The sequence below is a fragment of the Ranitomeya imitator genome, chromosome 7 (assembly GCF_032444005.1).
Source record: "Ranitomeya imitator isolate aRanImi1 chromosome 7, aRanImi1.pri, whole genome shotgun sequence".
In the NCBI taxonomy this organism is placed as follows: Eukaryota; Metazoa; Chordata; class Amphibia; order Anura; family Dendrobatidae; genus Ranitomeya; species Ranitomeya imitator.
In genome coordinates, this window is record NC_091288.1 from 193,352,026 (window position 1) to 193,372,839 (window position 20,814).

General features: G+C 42.0%; 2 protein-coding genes across 3 annotated transcripts in view; one reads left to right on the top strand and one right to left on the bottom strand.

The window, feature by feature from the left end:
- C7H7orf50 (chromosome 7 C7orf50 homolog) overlaps positions 1 to 20,814 on the bottom strand; it is a 257,785-nt gene that overhangs the window by 45,768 nt on the left and 191,203 nt on the right. The window lies entirely within an intron of this gene.
- Positions 9,423 to 20,814, top strand: part of GPR146 (G protein-coupled receptor 146) — a 43,356-nt gene continuing 31,964 nt past the window's right edge. The window contains exon 1 of the mRNA XM_069734286.1: positions 9,423 to 10,014. The gene's annotated coding sequence lies outside the window, so the exon portion shown is untranslated. The remainder of the gene's footprint in view (positions 10,015 to 20,814) is intronic.

Below are 20,814 nucleotides of genomic sequence, written 5' to 3' on the forward strand. Positions count from 1 at the left end.
AAGTATTAGTATCCAAAAATTAATATTTAAAGGGATGGCACAAGATAAGAAAAAAGGGTATAGTTCCCCATCCATACCCTACCCCTTTAGAAACCGCCCCACCTGTATAAAAGGTCACACATTAGAAATCAGACCATTTAATGTGGTTGGGGCTAAAATGGAATAACAGAAAGCCCATAGACAAAAGTGGCTCAATTTTTTTTTTAGAAAAAAAGCAAACTAGTCTCACACAACCTCTTAAAAACGGGGTGATAACTTTGAGGTCAATTTTATAGTTGATGACCTAATTCTATAGACCATTAATCTCCCACTGCTCTCGTTGAATATTCTTTAACAGGATTGGAAAAAAAACTTTAACTTTATTTTTCTTGAGAAACAGTGCCACACTTGCCAACAGGCTATTTCTGGTATTACAGCTCCTTTATATTCAAGTTAATCAGGATAATCTGCTATATCAAGCATAGTCCATGGATGACAGTGGTGCCATTTCCTGGGAGAAGGCAAAAAAAAGGATGGACAGGACAAGTGTATGACACCTGTTAACGAAACACGCGTCTCAGCATTTTGTAACGTCATGGGCACCACTCACCTCCGATGCAGAAGTAAGCAGAGCTGGAAAACCCCTCATTCAGGCTTCATGACGAAGTGGTGTTATACAGCGAAACGCGCGTCGAGGTTCCTTCCCTGGGTGTGGAGATCACGTTACACCTATATATTATCATGATTTCAGATATCCCATATTCAACGCACTTATTGATTATTGCTTACTATCATTATTAGACCTTATGGCACTTTGTTAATCAGTAATATTTTGGCGGATTAATTATACTTTTGTTTTTATATTTTATTTATGATCTGATCTGTGGATTTATGATGCATTTTCCTCATCCTACGCAATGATCCTCTATTCAGCTTTTTTGACTTTGACGATTATTTTATCTCTCTATATACTGTGCATGAGCTATTTCGATATATAGCCCAAATATTTCTTATTTTTACCTCTTTTTCTACCTTTATATATTACAATTATTGACTATTTGTATATTTTTGCTTAATAAAGTATTATCTTTATTTTATTATATGGCCTATAGCTCCTTGTTTTCCTTTTTTCGGTTTTGTAAATGGGGACACAAGTTAGTGAAGGAATCAGTGGTCAGACCTCCATCGATCTACCAGTTATCACTTATCTGAGGCTATTTATCCACTTTGTATTACCTGAAATATCTCTCTAAGTTTTATGTTTTGCATTCATAGGCCAGGTATTATCTGCGGAGAGATGCATTAGACGTCATCAACCCACTCCATCAATATTGAATTTTCTTAAAGGGAATCTGTCAACAGGTTTCTGCAACTCCATTTTAAAGCAGCATGAAATAGGGGCAGATACCCTGACTCCAGTGATGTGTCGCTTACCGAGATGCTTGCTGTAGTTTTGATAAAAATCACAGTTTTATCTGCTGCAGATCTAGCAGTTCTCTTGAATGCGTGATAGTGGTATCAATGGCATAGATTGGAAAAAAAACTAAAACTTACCAGTATATGTTTTATTTATTATTTTACATGGGACACATGGAACCATTTGCCTATTCCATGGCATAGGTCAAGAAATCTTCCTAATTTATTCCACTGATACAAATGTAATGTGAACTGAGCCTAAGATGGCTGCTGGTTAAAAATGTATCCTCTTGGCCTAAATCTTCCCAAAAAACATGCGTATCCAAGTGCAGGTTTATTTCAATAGAGGGGTTGGGAAATAATTTATGCTAGGTTCTAACTTCCCACAATATTAGATACTCATCAGATTGTTGGCTTGTGTCTATGTTCAACTTTATCATGAAGATGGTGAGTTTCTACGCAAAAACATGCCTCGAGATCGATATTGCAGCTGCACCCCGGAATTATGGAAATCACAGGATGGAAAGACATGCTAGGGTGGTTTCACATTTGCGTCTCTGTGCGCAGCGTATCATCCGCACAGCTCCGCATGCGTCATGCGTGCCTATCTTTAACATGGCGTACGCAGGGACCTGCGCTTGCATCAGTTCGCATGCGTCTGTGTACACATGCGTCCTTTCTCGGTGTGCGGCGGGGTCCGGCAACATGTTGCATTTTTGGAAGCGTCAAAAATCCATCAAATATGCGCATGCGGATGAGTGCGATAAAAAAAAATGCATTACTGTATATGGGAACGCATGTCCTTGCATACGCATGCATTTGATGCGCTTGCGTACTTCGGACTGCGCATGTCCAGGAACTGATCGACACACGCCCTCCTGGAAACTGAACGCATGCGCATAAACAACGGAAACGCAGGCAAAAAACGCATCCAAAAGCCTGCACACTCTGTTTTTTTTTTTTTCATTATGCGTAAGCTGATGTGGATAAAAAACACTGTGCAAACATGCGTTTGGGTATGCAGATGATACGCTGCGCACATATACGCAAATGTGAACTTACCCTTACTGATATGCAAATGATGAAATAATGGAAGCAGCATTCTCAAAACATCTCGATGGGAGACAAGTCTGGAGACGTTGCAGGCCATGGTAGCGTGTTTAGGCCACAAAGGTTACTCACAGTAGCATGAGCAACATGCAGCCTGGCAGTGTCGTGTTGATAACGTCTCCTGGGACACTTTTGGAGAAATCGCCATACCACTGGTTCAACGACCAAAAAAACGTAACGCCCATCTGTTCGTGTACCTGGAACAAAGGGCTGCCCACAATCTAGAAATTCCAGGACAGCCTCTAAAAATAGGGCACTTTTTTGCCCTGTCCTTGTCCGTTTAACAATGTATCCGTAAAAAATATTGTTTGCCTGTGATTTTTTGATAAGTTGTCCAGAAAAAAATAAAAAGTCAAGTTGGCAACCCTGCTAGAGGGGTCTGGCTACTGTACATTATACCACCACACACCATGATCTTCGGAGTAGGACTGTTGTAACGTTCCTTCATGAAGATCTCTTCATTGTATCGCCCACTTGGTCTCCAAGCCAATCTCTGGTTATCAATGCATCAGAAACCAAAGCCGGACTCATGGCTTAAGAGGATGGACCTCCATTACCATCTTGACATGATGGGCTCGGAGAACGGTGACTTGAGGTCAATGGATCACCTGTAGCTGGTCGGCCGGCTCCTAACCCAATGCCATACAAATGCCGTCTGATGGTTTGTGTAGACACGTTTTCACGTCTTAGGCTTGGTATGTGACATCTAACCGTGCTCAATGGTGTAACCAGTGCTACGACCATTTCGCCAAAGTGTCCCATGAACAATTTTTCAAAACAACAACAAAGTCGGGCAGCTTGTGCTACTGTGAGTAGCCTATGCGGCCTACACGTACAACCATGGCCTGCAGCGTCTCCAGACTTGTCTCCGCACATCTAGGACATCATTGATCGGCAACTGCAAAGGGAGCTGCCAGGAGTGGATCTTGATGATCTGATCAAATGCACTCAGTGTGGTGGAACATTTTTTTTTATAAACAGTTCTTTTTGGACAACATCAGACAATAAGTGAGCCATGACCAGAACATTGGTCCAAGGGCCGTTGTATGATGGCTTCTTAGGGCCAGTCAATACTATACTCATATCCTGTACTCTATTGAGACTGGATTATGGAAGAAAACCAGAGAAAAGCCTTGAATTTACAATCTCTATGCAGATTTCCTTCCTTGGCCTGAATATGAACATTTGGGACTTTGAATAGGGTCTTTATTTTCAGTCGGTGACTGCTGATGACTATCTTCGTTTTGGTGGAAGCACTTTTGTTTCATCTTCATGGGCAGCACGGTGGCGCAGTGGTTAGCACAGCAGCCTTGCAGCGCTGGGGTCCTGGGTTCTAATCCCACCCAGGACAACATCTGCAAAGAGTTTGTATGTTCTCTCCGTGTTTGCGTGGGTTTCCTCCGGGCACTCCGGTTTCCTCCCACATTCCAAAGACATACTGATAGGAATTCTAGATTGTGAGCCCAATCGGGGACAGCGATGATAATGTGTGCAAACTGTAAAGCGCTGCGGAATATGTTAGCGCTATATAAAAATAAAGATTATTATTATTATTATTATCTTCACTGAAGTGGGAATTTCCTTTCCCTTTTTGTTTTTTAAGAGCAACCGAGCTTCCATAAATAAAGTAAGCTTATCCAGGCGTAGAAAAAGTAATAATTCATGTCATGTCGACCCCATACCTTTAGGGACTTCAGAATAATACCATTTTAAACAAAGGCTTCAAAACATGGAAGAGAGGTTCGTGTATGGTGCGAAGAAGCCTCCACTTTCTTATTTCTGTTATTCCATACAAAAATATTTGTTTTATTGTCAGAACTCATATAATGGATCAACGGAGCCAAAGATCAACATCCTGTACATAATAAAGTAAGATGCTATTCTTTCTAAGCCCATACATATGAGAAGAATTCATAGAATCTGCTATTTTGCCAGGATCTCCTTACAGTCCTGGAAAAAAAGAGGGATTGGGCATGCTGAATTTCAACATGCCCAATCTTTTTTTTTTTTATCTAGAGAAAAAAAACTATTGAATGTGGACTTACTCTTTCTTTATCCAGTTAAATATAGGCCATAAGTACATGTTTGTGGTGGAGTCGTGTGATTTATTGTAGCTGTTGACTTTATATATGAACATGGCCAGTTTAAAGGCTATATTATAACCGCAATACCCAGAACTCCAGAGGTTCATGTGAATCATATTTTAATAATCCCTATATAATCATACTAATGTTTGTTTCACTAGGTTCCCAGAGTTTTTGAGAGTTGCGGGCCGTATCACGGTCATATAAACTCGGTCTACAAGTGCCCATATGCCTCAACAGCTCTTCGTCCAACAGCTATCTGTCCCGTCCCTCCATTCTAACCCCCGGGCACAAGCAGGCATGTGTTTTCAATAGGGAGAGGGGAGTTTCAAGACACCTATGGCTTTCTCCCTTAAGAATAAAATGATAGGGCATGCAAACTCAACATGCCCGATCCTCCTTTCCCTTGATATCTTTTTGCCAATATCGTCAATGTCGTCTGATATTTGGGCAAAGTTGTCAAAATCATCCAATTTGGCTGTAATGTATACTTTTAGGAACAATTTCATCCAATTAAATGGAATTTCAACATATTGGTAAAGGATTTCAACAGATAATTAACACTAAAAATGCTGGTTATTAATGCCACTTCAAATTTTGCAAATTTTCATCAATCTCCGTAAACCCAGAAAAAGCGAAAAGCCCCCCCCAAAAAAAACAAACAAAAAACAAACGTTTCCTAACCTGACCTCTGAGTGGACATCACTCGTCATACGACAACATCCTGAATGGGATCGGCGGTGTCAGTAAGGACAAAAGGACGCCACGAAAGATCTATACAACCAGTATGTGGCTTGTGTGGAAAGGTGCCAGCCGAGAGTGAAATGAAATATGTATCCCTTATGTTTAAGGCACCGTTAAAATAAAACCGTGAACTCATGAATGGGATTAATTTAATAGCGGTTATATTAGTTCATGTGTGTTAAAATATTATAATACAGAACATGTGTATTTATTCAGCATAATAACGATAACAAGAAGAGGACATAAAAGGGGCGTTACACAAATCTGGGATATATTTAAGCCGAGCATAGGCACAAAAGACTTGGCCAAAATCAAATGACTGGAGAACTTGTCCAAGTGGTCACCTTCCCAAGGTAAAGTATAGTGGCGGTATGTTTCTTTTTAACTACATGACGGTATGATATTAGTTCAACAGACGATTCCATGGAGCAGAAAACTAGGTATAATGGCGCAAACCAGCACAAAGGAGGCTAAAACAACGTTCTTCTAGCTTACGTTGGGTAAATGAGGGTCTATGGATATAGCTGACATGCGGTGGAAGATACTTGCCCGTATTGGCTCCAGCATCGGGAGCAGCATCCTGCTTTTCTCCAGCCAGTACTCTTATGTTCCTCCTATACCCCAATTCCTCATTGCTGAGTTTACTCCTATACTAATTCTTCTACACCTGTTGCCGTAGGTTCAACTTTGCTTTCTTGGTTTGTGTGATTCCAGTTGCCATCCTGCTACATCCACCTCTATTGTTCCACCTGGATCATTCAGCTGCATCAACACCATCTGTTCGCGCTGAATGACAGCTGCTCCTCTGCGCCAAGGGCTTTGCGGATCCATCTCTCATGGTGAGACGTAACACAGGCGCAAATGTCATCGGATGCTACAAAATGTACCATGAAAGTAAAGTAAAACATACCGCCTGAGCTTCCAGAAAAAAAGTATAGATTTTTGAGTTACCAAAATTCTACTGATTTGTCAGGATTGCTGCTCTGGAGGAAGAATGAAGCAATAAACAATTTATATGAGTTGAGCCCTGTCCATTCCCAGAAAAATACAGAAGATACCAATCTGTGGATGCCACAATTGGTGAGACCTAGAATCAAAACGGTTAAACATGGAGACCTGGTGCTACCCCATCTCCTTCCCCCCTCAATGTGATCATGGCGATGGGTGGTCTCAGCTATTAAGGGACATAATAGGATTGTTGATAAGATGGTTTCTTACAACACAGAAGTATTATAGTAGTGATTAAAGGTCACTAGTCGGGTAGAGGGAGGGGAGGGCTAACCTAAAACACAGTGTAAAAGTTAAAATACGGTAATTAAAAAAGGGCAAAATTTAAAATTGAAAATGATATCTGACCTGCAGGCAGGATGTTACAGAGCAGGAGGAGCTGATCAAATTAGTGTATGTGTATGTATATATATATATACACACGGTATATACTGCTCAAAATAATAAAGGGAACACTAAAATACCACATCCTAGATATCTCTGAATGAAATATTCCAGTTGCAAATTTGTGGAATGTGTTCAGAACAATAAAACATAACAATTATCAATGTAAATCAAAATGAATATCCCATGGAAGTCTGGAGTTGGAATGATGCTCAAAATCAAAGTTGAAAATAAAATTCCAGGCTGACCCAACTTCAACGGAAATGCCTCATGACAAAGAAAAGATGCTCAGTAGTGTGTGTGGCCTCCACGTGCCTGTATGACCTCCCTACAATGCCTGGGCATGCTCCTGATGAGGCGGCGGATGGTCTCCTGAGGGATCTCCTCCCAGACCTGGACTAAAGCATCCACCAACTCCTGGACAGTCTGTGATGCAACGTGAGGTTGGTGGATGGTGCGAGACATGATGTCCCAGATGTGCTTAAATCGGATTCAGGTCTGGCGAATGGGGGGACCAGGCCATAGCTTCAATGCCTTCATCTTGCAGGAACTGCTGACACTCTCCAGCCACATGAGGTCTGGCATTGTCCTGCATTAGGAGGAACCCAGGGCCAACCACACCAGCATATGGTCTCACAAGGGGTCTGAGGATCTCATCTCGGTACCTAATGGCAGTCAGGCTACCTCTGGCAAGCACATGGAGGGCTGTGCGGCCCTCCAAAGAAATGCCACCCCACACCATTACTGACCCATTGCCAAATCGGTCATGCTGAAGGATGCTGCAGGCAGCAGATCGCTGACCACGGCGTCTCCAGGCTCTGTCACGTCTGTCACATATGCTCAGTGTGAACCTGCTTTCATCTGTGAAGAGCACAGGGCATCAGTGGTGAATGTGCCAATCCTGCGCGGTGTTGGGCTGTGAGCACAACCCTCATCTGTGGACGTCGGGCACACAGACCATCCTCATGGAGTTGGTTTCTAACCATTTGTGCAGACACATGCACATTTGTGGCCGGCTGGAAGTCATTTTGCAGGGCTCTGGCAGTGCTCCTCCTGTTCCTCCTCGCACAAAGGCAGAGGTAGCGGTCCTGCTGCTGGTTGTTGCCCTCCTACGGCCCCCTCCACGTCTCCTGGTGTACTGGCCTGTCTCCTGGTAGCACCTCCAGACTCTGTACACTACGCTGACAGACACAGCAAACCTTCTGGTCACAGCTCGCATTGATGTGCCATCCTGGATGAGCTGCACTACCTGAGCCACTTGTGTGGGTTGTAGAGTCCGTCTCATGCTACCACGAGTGGGAAAACATAACCAACATTCAAAAGTGACCAAAACATCAGCCAGAAAGCATTGGTACTGAGATGTGGTCTGTGGTCCCCACCTGCAGAACCACTCCTTTATTGAGTGTGTCTTGATAATTGTCAATAATTTCCATCTGTTGTCCATTCCATTTGCACAGCAGCATGTGAAAATGATTGTCAATCAGTGTTGCTTCCTATGTGGAGAGTTTGATTTCACAGAAGTTTGGTTTACTCAGAGTTAGATTCTGTTGTTTAAGTGTTCCCTTTATTTTTTGAGCAGTGTATATATTTTTTTAAAAGTTCAGTAAAACATGCATTTTCTTCATTCAAATTCCAGGTTTGTATGCATGAGTCCAGTGGGCGGTCCTACTGGTGATTGGCAGTCTTCCCTGTATGACTGTGCATGAGGATATAACTGTCAATCACAGTGTAGGACCGCCCACTGAACTCCTATACATACAAATATCACGGATTTCCTGAATGAATGAATGAATGAATGAACAAACTAGAATCTTTTACCATAAATCTATATATAATTTTTCTCAGCTTCTCCTCTATCCCGTGCCGTTCACAGTTTGGATGTGCATTGTGTGAAACGTTTCCTTTAAAAGCTTAAATCGGCTTGCTCTTCCCATTTGTTCCAAAAAAGATTAAAATAGTAAAATAATTAACACATTTGGAAACGGTACAAAATGATTAAATATCATAAACAAATGCTGCTTTTTGGTTACCTCGCCCCCGAAAGAAAAAAATGGAGCAAAAAAATGATAAAAAAAAGGTCCCATGTACACCACAATAAACAAGTAGTGATGAGAAGACCTGTGGATGTTCGGATTTAACAGATATTTGGTCCAAAGTTCAGATCAGGTACCAGAATTTGAACCCAACCCCTACGGAAGTCAATGGGGACTTTGGTGCTGTAAAATGGTTGTAGTAAGGGCTCTCTCACAGCAGGTCTCCCGGAACTCAGAACACTAAAATGGACATTCGAGAGAAGTCGGTGGTTTGAGTTCTAGTGTCCGGTACGAACCCCGAACTTTAATGTTTGGGTTCATTCATCTTTAACTACGTCATCCTGAAAAAAAAAAATCTAAAAAAAACCCAAACAAGTGGTTAAAGTACGATGACAACGCTACTGAACAATATATAGGATAATTTACAGGTTCGGTGGAGCGGTCTGTGCCTTTTTGTCCGATGGTGGAAAGCCTTTTTGTCCGATAGTGGAAAGAATAAAGTTTTAGCCAATATTTATTCTCGATTGTTCTGACCACAAGATCATAGTTCCTCGAGAAGGAGGAGAAAACTGAGGCCAATCCGGCGCCCCTCCTTAGCTTCACCTTCTGCAAAGCCGCTGTATGAAAATAAGAGTGTATGGGACTCCCCCACCCTCTGGTGAGAGGAGTAACAGAGCGTAGGCAGGGTGCCAGTCAGCACACCACAGTGTGCATTGACTCTGTTTAATGAAAGCCAGGAAAGAACACATTACACAGTGTTTCTTTAGAGAGCCAGCTAGCCTTCAGTGATTGCAATCAATAAAAACACTCTGCAAGGGGCCCACAGGGGGAGAGAAAGAGAGAGACAGATTGAGAGAGTGAGGGAGAGAGAAGGAGAGATCTCTGCTGAGGTTGCCTGACACTCTCTCCCTTCCCCCTCCAACAAAAACAAGTGGAACTTTGGAAGTCAGAAGACAAGCTGGTCTCCTTTCAAAAGACAGAACAGCTCTACGTCTCCTCTCGGATGGGTCCATGCAAGTTACAGGACTGACTTCTTTTTTTAAGGCTGGGATGTGAAAGTTCCAACAAGTGCAGCATCTCCGAAACACATCCCATTCCCAGAAACGGTGACGACGAGAAGAAGAAGCCATGGGATGGGATCCAGTAAAACAATTACAGGATGGCTAATACTGGAAATCCCGGCTGTCCAAAAATACAAGGTGATCTATTGGAATTTATCAGAAGAGGCTGCATGTGCCAGGAGGCTGCCGGTAAAGGTAGGCAGAATATATGTAAAATCGTAGAGTCGTATTAGTGATGATTTCTACTTTTCTAGTTTACGTATAAATACGGTCAGTTCTAAGGATTATACAACTGCTTGAGACATCTCCTTGATATATCCCATATTCGTACAGCATCATTGATGCTTAATGTTATTAGGAGACGGTCCCTTGGGTGCGTGAAAACATTACAACATTCCGTAATTATAGTGTCATACGATACATCCGACTTATCGAAAATATGGTAACTTTTCTTGAAGCTCGGTTATGGACTACAAAGTTATACCGGGTTTGGCATGGGCAAATCCTGACTGTGTACACATTCCCCATGCCAGTTAGGATACACAACCTGTCAATGTTTACACGCATCATCAATGGACGAATTACATCACCGGCAAATTATGAAGACAGTAATCGGATTTAGTAGAAATCTCTAGAATTTACTATGCAAACAGTCTTTTCAGAGAGGAAGAGGACTTGAACCCTAGTGCCATATTATTTAAATTCAAAAAGGAGCATTGCATGGCCATTAAGTCTCCTTACTCAGACTCCACACTTTCCAGAAGGAGTAACGTTAGCCCTTAGAAATTACTAGGGATACATACTATGAATGCCCTTTTCTTATGTCACATGCACAACCAAAACAATCATTCAATGAGTACAGTGAGATGTAGTCAAAATTCAGGAAACTTCCCGGGTTCTACAGCTGCTGTGTAATCAGTAACACAACGCCTGCGATCGACATGCCATGCGGAGACTTGCAGTACCATCGGCATATTTGCCAACCCTTTACATAGATGACTATTTTAATCCTTACATCATTTCCGGAATGTAGAGACCACAAGGTGAAACCTTAAGACTTTTCGTAGGTGCTGACGTCACATAATATTTGACCCAACACGGATGTACCCCAAAGATTATTGCGATACTGATGTGACCTGTGAAAATCCCAAGATATTTGCCAGTCAACTCATGGGCAGGTGGGAGATAAATATTCAACCCATTTTTTAGAGTCTCAAAATTTTTCTTTTCGAAAACTTTATTTACTTTTCTCCCAGTTAAGAAGAAGGCGCTGCTTGCTTCAAGAATTCGAGCAGGGCTGTTTGCACTGAGCTGTGTGTGTATAGCTTCGGTTTCATGCTTCGGGGGGGTGGTGAGGACGGCTGATGACATGAATGCACATTGACTAAGTTTTCAATGTCACTAGTGTGGGGTTGTAAGTGCCCCCCCTGAGTGGGAAGGAACAGCAAGACAAGTAGGTCCTCTTGGTGTTATTGTAAGAGTGCGCTGAAGATAGAGGGGAGGGAAGACAAAAAAGGCCAAATTTCTCAGAGGCTGTACTCATTTTGAGAGTCTGCCAGATTCTAATGTGTTACACATGCTTACACTAGAAATACTCTGGAGCCGTTCCTCCATTCTTAAATTACACGGCCTTGCATGAAAAACATACTGTACGGGAATGATATTAGTCATATATTCAGCACATTTCTAGGTACAGACAGAGAAATATGGTTCTCCGAGCCCCAAACACATTAGATGAAATTTGGTCAAAGCAACCGATTTTGGTGAGATAAGCCAAACCATCTGCGGTGTATGAGGGCCCCAGACTTTCTCCTACAGGTAATGTTGTGGAGGAGAGAAGGATTGAACATTTCGAATTGTACTTAGTATTTCAATGCTTGATTCTTTTTTCAAGAAAAAGAAGAAGAGTCTATCAGGGGCTTTGTGAAAACACACGGTTGCTCGCCAAAGCCAAGAGCTCGTGTATATGGAAGAATCGGGTAAAATAGTGGTTTGCCGAACTGATGTTCACCCGACAGCTATTCTATATATATATGGCTAACTTATTGTTGTTGGTTTATAGATTAATCTTGGGTTTTGACCTTTTGGATCCCAGGCGATCAGCACAATGTAGGGGCTTTGCTATAGCTAACATGTACAGTGGCTCTCAATCATGAGTGGGTATGCCTGGTCCAGCAGCCTGTCCAGTTCACCAGCTCCCTAGCCTCTACATGTGTGTTGATCAAAAGTTGGCCGTCCACCAGTGAAATATTCATGGCCTATCCTAAAGATAGACCTGCTAAGGTCAAGTCCTTGAAAACCATTTTGATTTGGTGTCAATGGACCAAGATAAGAAATATTCAGAATTCTGAATAATTGAAGAGCATATAAGAAAGTACCGTATATACTGAAATTCCTTTTATTCAAATGTCCAAGAATCCAAGAAACAAAATGTGTCTTTCGGGGTGTTCAGGTCTCACTTCCAGCAAACAGTTGATTTTAGAGGAAGAAGTCATGGAAAGCGAAGCATTTTGCCTACAGAGGCTTGAGTCCTACAGAGTGGTACTCCATTATGGCTCCTGGTGGAGCGTTTCAGAGATGGAGACCCATCTCTATGATGTCTCTACAATTGATAGCAGTTGTCTTCTTCAGACCCCTGTCATTTGAACACATCAGAATATTCGACCATTTGGTGCCTCCACTCCCCATGGTGACTTTGAGCAATGAAGTTTCTCATGGGTTTGGACAGTTGGTTGAATTCCTCAAGGTCGCTTTACACTTGGAATCTGGCGTTTACTCAGTCACCACAAAGCAACATAATATGGATTCTTCAGCTGCTTTCGTGTAATGGTGCAATACATGCAATCCTGCTGACAGTGCAGGGAAACGACTGAATGAAAGATGGCGTGCTTAGCTCAGCTCTGACATAGAGATCTAGCGGCAGGCCTGGCTCTTATATCATGTGGTAACCTGTGAATGGAAACCTCATGTGCCTCATTCCAATACAACCCTTCCAAAAATATACAAGGGAAATAAAATCTTCCAGAATTGTTCCCCAAAGTCTTTGCACGTCTTGTTTCTGCATAGCAACTCATGCTTCCTCCTGTACACAAACATATACTGGAGTGGTTACTATACATCTGGGGTGTCCGGTAAACGTTCTACTTTATAGGGTGACGTCATTCCCTTTTTTTGGTTTAATTTAGCTTTTTTTTCCCATTTGGAGCCTTATTTATAATGAGCGTGTTGTGCTATCTAATCCCACTGATCAGGTGGCCACTCATGGGTCCAACTTCTCAAACCCCCCACTGAAGTTTCATCAGCCTATACCTTATTAACGGACCCAAGGTTTTGCATGAATTAAAAAAAAAATCTATACTTACTTCCTGGACAAGTGCCGCTCCTTCGATTTCAGCCTACAATGTCACAAGCCGCTCCTTCGATTTCAGCCTTGTGTCCCCCATTGGTCTCCTGACATACACAATGTCACGAGACCGCTGCAGCCATCAGTCCCATCAGAGCAGAAGAACTGTGAAGGCTGCAATTGATCACATGACACTGTGTATGTCAGGAGATCGATGAGGGACACAGGGCTGATAGAGGAAGAGAAGTGCTGGTCCAGGGGGCAAGTATAGACATTTTTTATGCAACACCCAAAGTCATTAATAAAGGGTTGTCAACATTTAGGGCAAAGGTTAAAAAAAAAAATAATATCAAAGAACATAGTTGTAGCGAAAAAATGGAAAATACAAATTCCAAAATCACAACAACTATACTGGGCACAAAGTGCACCAACCCTAAAGTATAACCCTAGTTATAAAGTAAGATATTTACACAGAATTCAATAAAAATGCAAACAGATAAAAAATGTGTGACACAAAAGAGCCAAAAGGTGACCAACCAGGTTGGGACATTGTAAATATAAAAGTGGGACAATCAACCCAAACTCGATGTGTGTTTCGCAGTCCGCTTTCTCAAAGGGTTTAAAAAGGTTTTCCTATATTATGAAGTAAAGATACATTTCTAGGATATAAGGCCTAAACTAATCCCAAGAATAAAGGGGACACAGCGACAGTTCAGTATTACTATTATAGCGCCATTTATTCCATGGCGCTTTATATGTGAAAAGGGGTATACATAATAATAAAAAACAAATACAATTATCTTGAACAAAACAAGTCACCAACTGGTATAGGAGGAGAGAGGACCCCGCCCGCGAGAGGTCACAGCCTACAAGGGATGGGTAAGGACGCAGTAGGTGAGGGCAGAACTGGTCGTGCAGTGGTATGGAGGAACGAGGGTTACTGCAGGTTGTAGGCTTGTCGGAAGAGGTGAGTCTTCAGGTTCTTTTTGAAGGTTTCGATGGTAGGTGAGAGTCTGATTTGTTGGGGTAGAGAGTTCCAGTGTAGGGGGGATGCACCGGAGAAATCTTGTATGCGTTTATGGGAAGAGGAGATAAGAGGGGAGTAGAGAAGGAGATCTTGTGAGGATCGGAGGTTGCGTGCAGGTAAGTATCAGGAGACAAGGTCAAAGATGTATGGAGGAGACAGGTTGTGGATGGCGTTGTATTCCATGGTTAGAGTTTTGAACTGAAGTCTCTTGGCAATGGGGAGTCATTGCAATTCCGTCTCAGTTTTCCCTGTAAGATGGTGCTTCTAGCCATTTAAGGAACTAACGCTGGGATCGGTGGGGGTCCAAGAGGTTAGACCTTCATGATCAAAAAGTGGTGGCATTTTGGCGATTTGTCGTCAGTCTATATATATAGGATGGGAATACATGATTGGTCTTACATATTCTAGGCTTTGATGGAAAAAAAAACATGGTCTAATGATTGTTAAGACAATTTTAGGGGAGGCATAAAAAAAACCTAGAGAAGTTAGCAACAGCAACCAATCTCTTCACTGGTTTAAAAAAAAAACGTTGGAATGATTTGTCAGCACCACTGTTTTACATAACGTTTTCATAAACCTTCCCCGCATCTTTCATGCCTCTCAAAGTCTTGTAATCATTTAGCAGGAATTCTGAGTTTTACTCTACATGATCTGTGCTTGCTCACACATTTTGAATGGATGCCAGGGGAAACTCAAACTTGAGAATTGTCCAAAGAAAACCATTTTTTCTTCTTAAATATATAAAGTTCATAAAAATGTAGAGGAATTTACAGCGAGGTTAATTGCAAAAGTAAACTGATTTGTGAAACACTAGGGATTACACCGCATAATATCACCCCTACACAATAAACTTCCTCTGACTACATTAGTAACGGGACGGATGGTTGGGCGAATGGACGAGTGCATGGATGTGGCTGTTGGTGGGTAAGTGGTTAGTTGGATAGATAGGGTAGATGAATGGGTGAGTGGGTGAATAGGTGAGTGGATGGATGGATGGGTGCGGGAGTAGACGGATGGATGGGTTATTGGATGGATGAGTGTATGGATGGATGGATAGAATAGATAGAAAGATAGACAGACAGACAGCTAGATAGAGTGGATGGAAAGATAGATAGGTAGACAGATGGGACAGAAGACTAGAGAAGAGCGAATTTGTTCAAATTTTGGCCCTGAATCAGATTTTGACATATTCGGGCCATATTCGAACACTATTCGTGCCGAATGTATGTGTTATGATCGGTTCCGAACGTACTCGGTAAATTTCTACTCCCATTGACTCTAATGACTTTTGGCTGTGTTCAACTAATATTGTAAAAACAATATTCGAATCTGATCGTAATCGAATCTGAACAAATTCGCTCTTCTCTACAGAAGACCACTATAAGCAAATCTAATGTTCCTTAACTTCCTTTTTTCATCTCAGATACTCATGACAAGTCCACAGAATATGCCATAAATGTCTGATAGGTGCATGTCCCAGAGATGGGACCCACATCATTACTTTCTAAGCAAACTGGCAATAATTTGTCTTTGACATTTTTGAGCAGGCGCAAAAGGGCCACAGCTCACACCAGAGCCGATTTATTAAATAAATCGGGTAAAATCCAAAATAGACCTAGTCAGAAGTACCTAGGATACATCAAAAAAAGCATTTATTGCTAGATTAAGAGTTTAGGCCTAAGAATAATAATGTTTCTGCATTAAAAAAATGTGGAAAAAAAAAAAATCGGTAAAGTAGATAACAGTCTTTGCTCTACATCACACGGTGACAAAGAGCTGTAAACATCGTGTGATCAAAGCCTGAATATGGCAAAAACATCAAAAACAAACTCCAAAGCTACCTAACCCTACTGGAGTTGGGTATGGCCAACAAATGGTCTCTACGCAATTATCCGTTTGCCACATCCAAGCGCTGGAGCCCAACAAATTAATTTATACAATCCTTCTAAAGGTTAAAGGAGAAAACCGCTGGATGTTCAGTGACCAAAAGACGGGACAGAAAAGATTTTTTTCCAATGTTTAGGTGACACGGCACAGTGGAAATATGGTGGGAATACAGAGAACAGCATGAGTAGATGCTTTCATTGGACTCAAAGTGTGGAAAGACAGAAGCTCAGTCTTTAATGTAATCCTTTGATCACTTAAAATAAAACTTCTATCCACAAAACCCGTATATTAAGTGAAGAACGAACACTTGGTTTACAGTGAAGTCTTTTTTCTCTTCTGCTTTAGGCGCATTTTAATGAAAGGGGATGCGTGTGTTCATGAAAAGTAACCTGGATAACAGAATAACTGTAAAGTAGATGCTGTTTTCCTAGTTAAAATACCCCTAAACTTAATGAATAGCCTTACATGAAATAGCTGCTTGTCTATTAGATCTAACAATTCTTTGGATGCCCCCCTAGGGTATCGCTAATAGGTTAAAAAAAAAACTGCAGAGTAATGCATTTCTCTGCCTTCTCATACTGTAGTGCCATAGGTGGCCGTGGCCGTGTTCTACACATCCATTCTACTGATTTGAATAGGGGCGGATGTGCAGTACCCACCGCGGCCACTGACACTCACACAGACTCTTCTGACTTGAAATATAGTTTTGGGCTTAAAGGAGATTACCACCACTGGATAACTTCTTCTCAAAAGCTAAAGGGTCCATAAAAAAACAAAAAACATATACTTGATTCCAGGATTGGTGCTGTTCCTCTGTTGTGAGCGCTGTCAAATGACCATCGGGAGACCCAGTGCTGACGGAATCTGTCAGTAGGATCAACCCTCCAAAGTCATATATATGGGCATGGACATCGTAGCAAGTTGAATAAAATGATATTCTGATATCTAAGATCTGATGTCTTATTCCCAATAAATCCACTTTCTTTTTAATATGTAAATGAGCTGTTAAGATCTAGGGGCAGCACAGTGGCTCAGTGGATAGCACTGCAGTCTCGCAGCGCTGGAGTCCTGGGTACAAGCCCCACCTAGGACAACATCTGCAAAGAGTATGTATGTTCTCCCTGTGTTTGCATGGGTTTCCCTCAGGGTACTACTTCGGTTTCCTCCCACATTCCAAAGACATAATGATGGGGAATTTAGATTGTGAGTCCCATCGGGCTGTAAAGCACCGTAAAGCGCTGTATAAAAAAATAAAGATTATTATTATTACAGTGCCTTGCAAAAGTATTTGGCTCCCTGAAACTTTTCAACCTTTTCCCACATATCATGCTTCAGACATAAAGATACCAAATGTAAAATTTTGGTGAAGAATCGACAACAAGTGGAATACAATTGTGAAGTTGAACGAAATTTATTGGTTATTTTAAGTCTTTGTGGAAATTCAAAAACTGAAAAGTGGGGCGTGCAATGTTATTCGGCCCCTTTAATACTTTGTTGCGCCACCTTTTGCTGCGATTACAGCCGCAAGTCGCTTGGGGTATGTCTCTATCAGTTTTGTACATCGAGAGACTGAAATTCTTGCCCATTCTTCCTTGGCAAACAGCTCGAGCTCAGTGAGGTTTGATGAAGATCGTTTGTGAACAGCAGTTTTCAGCTCTTTCCACAGATTCTCGATTGGATTGAGATCTGAACTTTGACTTGGCCATTCAAACACCTGGATACGTTTATTTGTGAACCATTCCATTGTAGATTTTGCTTTATGTTTGGGATCATCGTCTTGTTGGAAGACGAATCTCCATCCCAGTCTCAGGTCTTTTGCAGACTCCAACAGGTTTTCTTCAAGAATGATCCTGTATTTGGCTCCATCCATCTTCCCATCAATTTTAACCATCTTCCCTGTCCCTGCTGAAGAAAAGCAGGCCCAAACCATGATGCTGCCACCACCATGTTTGACAGTGGGGAGGGTGTGTTCAGGGTGATGAGCTGTGTTGCCTTTACGCCAAACATATCGTTTGGCATTGTTGCCAAAAAGTTCGATTTTGGTTTCATCTGACCAGAGCACCTTCTTCCACATGCTTGGTGTGTCTCCCAGGTTGGCTTGTTGCAAACTTTAAACGACACTTTTTATGGATATCTTTGAGAAATGGCTTTCTTCTTGCCACTCTTCCATAAAGGCAAGATTTGTGCAGTGTACGACTGATTGTTGTCCTATGGACAGACTGTCCCACCTCTGCTGTAGATCTCTGCAGTTCATCCAGAGTGATCATGGATCTCTTGGCTGCATCTCCGATCAGTCTTCTCCTCGTTTGAGATGAAAGTTTAGAGGGACGGCCGGGTCTTGGTAGATTTGCAGTGGTATGATACTCCTTCCATTTCAATATGATCGCTTGCACAGTGCTCCTTGGGATGTTTAAAGTTTTGGAAATCATTTTGTATCCAAATCCGGCTTTAAGCTTCTCCACAACAGTATGACGGACCTGCCTGTTGTGTTCCTTGGTCTTCATGATGCTTTCAGTGCTTCAAACAGAACCCTGAGACTATCACAGAGCAGGTGCATTTATACGGAGACTTGAATACACACAGGTGGATTATATTTATCATCATTAGGCATTTAGGACAACATTGGATCATTCAGAGATCCACAATGAACTTCTGGAGTGAGTTTGCTGCACTGAAAGTAAAGGGGCCGAATAATATTGCATGCCCCACTTTTCAGTTTTTGAATTTCCACAAAAATTTAAAATAACCAATAAATTTCGTTCAACTTCACAATTGTGTTCCACTTGCTGTTGATTCTTCACCAAAAATTTACATTTAGTATCTTTATGTTTGAAGCATGATATTTGGGAAAAGGTTCAAAAGTTCCAGGGAGCCGAATACTTTCGCAAGGCATTGTATATGGGCAGGACATAGATATCCCGAAGAATCTGCCTCCAGAGCTTATTTTAAAAGAAGGAGTGTTACCAGTCTGAGACATGTAGGTCAAGATCATCAATGAAGACCGTGAATTAAGAGTTATCATTCGGCTCTCGCTTCTGCATCCAAAGGAGAGAGTTGCCGCTAACATTACGTCAGGCCTTGCCCATGCCCCCTCATCCCAAATAATAGAACAGATGTACGATATCTGCCAGCTGTGCACAATGGCTGCCAATATCTAGCAAGTGTCAGCAGTCCCTCTCACCACCTGAGGCAGCACATTTTAATTAGATGTGAATTTAGGAATCGAGTCTCCCATTGTATTCCATGAACTGGAGAAACAGGTAAAAGCTTTGACTGATCTCCGCGTGCCGCCTGTACCTTCACTGTGACTGCACGAAAATGAGGAATAACATCATTTATTTTTTTTCTACAAAGCAGCTGTTTCAACCCAGCTGAACAAGCAATGAAACAATCTATTTTCTGACCCTATTACAATATACACACTCCAAGTCTTGTTTTCCCCTAAGGCTCCTCTTTCAACACTTGCTGGGGTTTATTTAGAGAGGGACGCTTCTCTATTGGTCTGGCAGGTCGTCGGCTGTGATGAAAAACGATGAAGCAAAAAGTTCGTAAATTTGAGATAATTTATTATCTCACGAGCGAACGAGAAATGACTTAAGACTTTACTACTGTATACAGAGCAAGTATGCGGAGAACGCCAGTAGACTTCAGACCCTGTGACGAGGGCAGAACATGGGATGACGTGCCAACATTTCTGTATAAGAGTAGTTCCCGTTGAGTACGTGGTCAGATCCTTGAGTTTATAGAGAGCTCGTAAGCTTTTCTAGTACATTTGTTTTAGCCTAGGGTCGCGTGGCGATTATCGATTGTCATGGTCGCATTGCCGGATACAACGGTGGAGCGACTGTCTACAAAAATCCAAACCAGCTTGCACGAGACGGTCATCAAAAACTGTTGTGTAAATCATTTCTGACTGTGATTTGCGTGCAACTTTATTTTTTTTCAGAGGCAAATCACAACTCCCAAACAGTTGAATGACTAACGTTTTTGGCCACACAACTCGTCTTAAACTCGATGCCCCTACGTCAACGGACGACACTAGCCTTAGAGTCTAACTATGTTAGTTGCGGTAACTAAAGTTGGTGCCAATCGATTGGTACATGCAATGGCAAGGGAGCCAAAGAAGACCCAACTCATACCTGTCGTCACTCCCGGATCTTCTTTTGATTAGCCAGTACGGCACAATGTCACGTCGCAACCATGACATCATGCCAGGACATCTAAATGAAAGAATTACCAAGGATGATTACCAAGGCAGGTAAGAGGCGATTCTCCCGCTCCTGGGTCACGGCTGATGGAATTCGACGTGCAAAAAAATTAAAAGATTCACACCAACTCTAGCGGTGACACATGTCAGCAGCATTCCCTTTCAGAACACCAGTAACACAAGACACACTGGATACCTAAGATTCTGGTCCATTTTCGGTATTGCAAGGAAATCTCCGGATGTGATAATTCTCAATTATTTTTTTAAAACCCAAAAGACTGGGTCGTTGCAATGACTTACGCACAAGGCAACTGTCCACAGGGAGAAACACATTACCGTGAAATGCCTTCCAGCAATTATGTGGTGGCCATTCCTAAATGTCATTGTACAGGAGGGTGGAGGAGGTGAGCTTTGACATCACTTACTGTGAATGTCGAATCCTGTGTTATCCACTGTTTATAGAGGTATTATCTGTGACTATTATCCTGTCTGTGATGATAATGACTGGAATATCTTCTATAGAGTATGAGT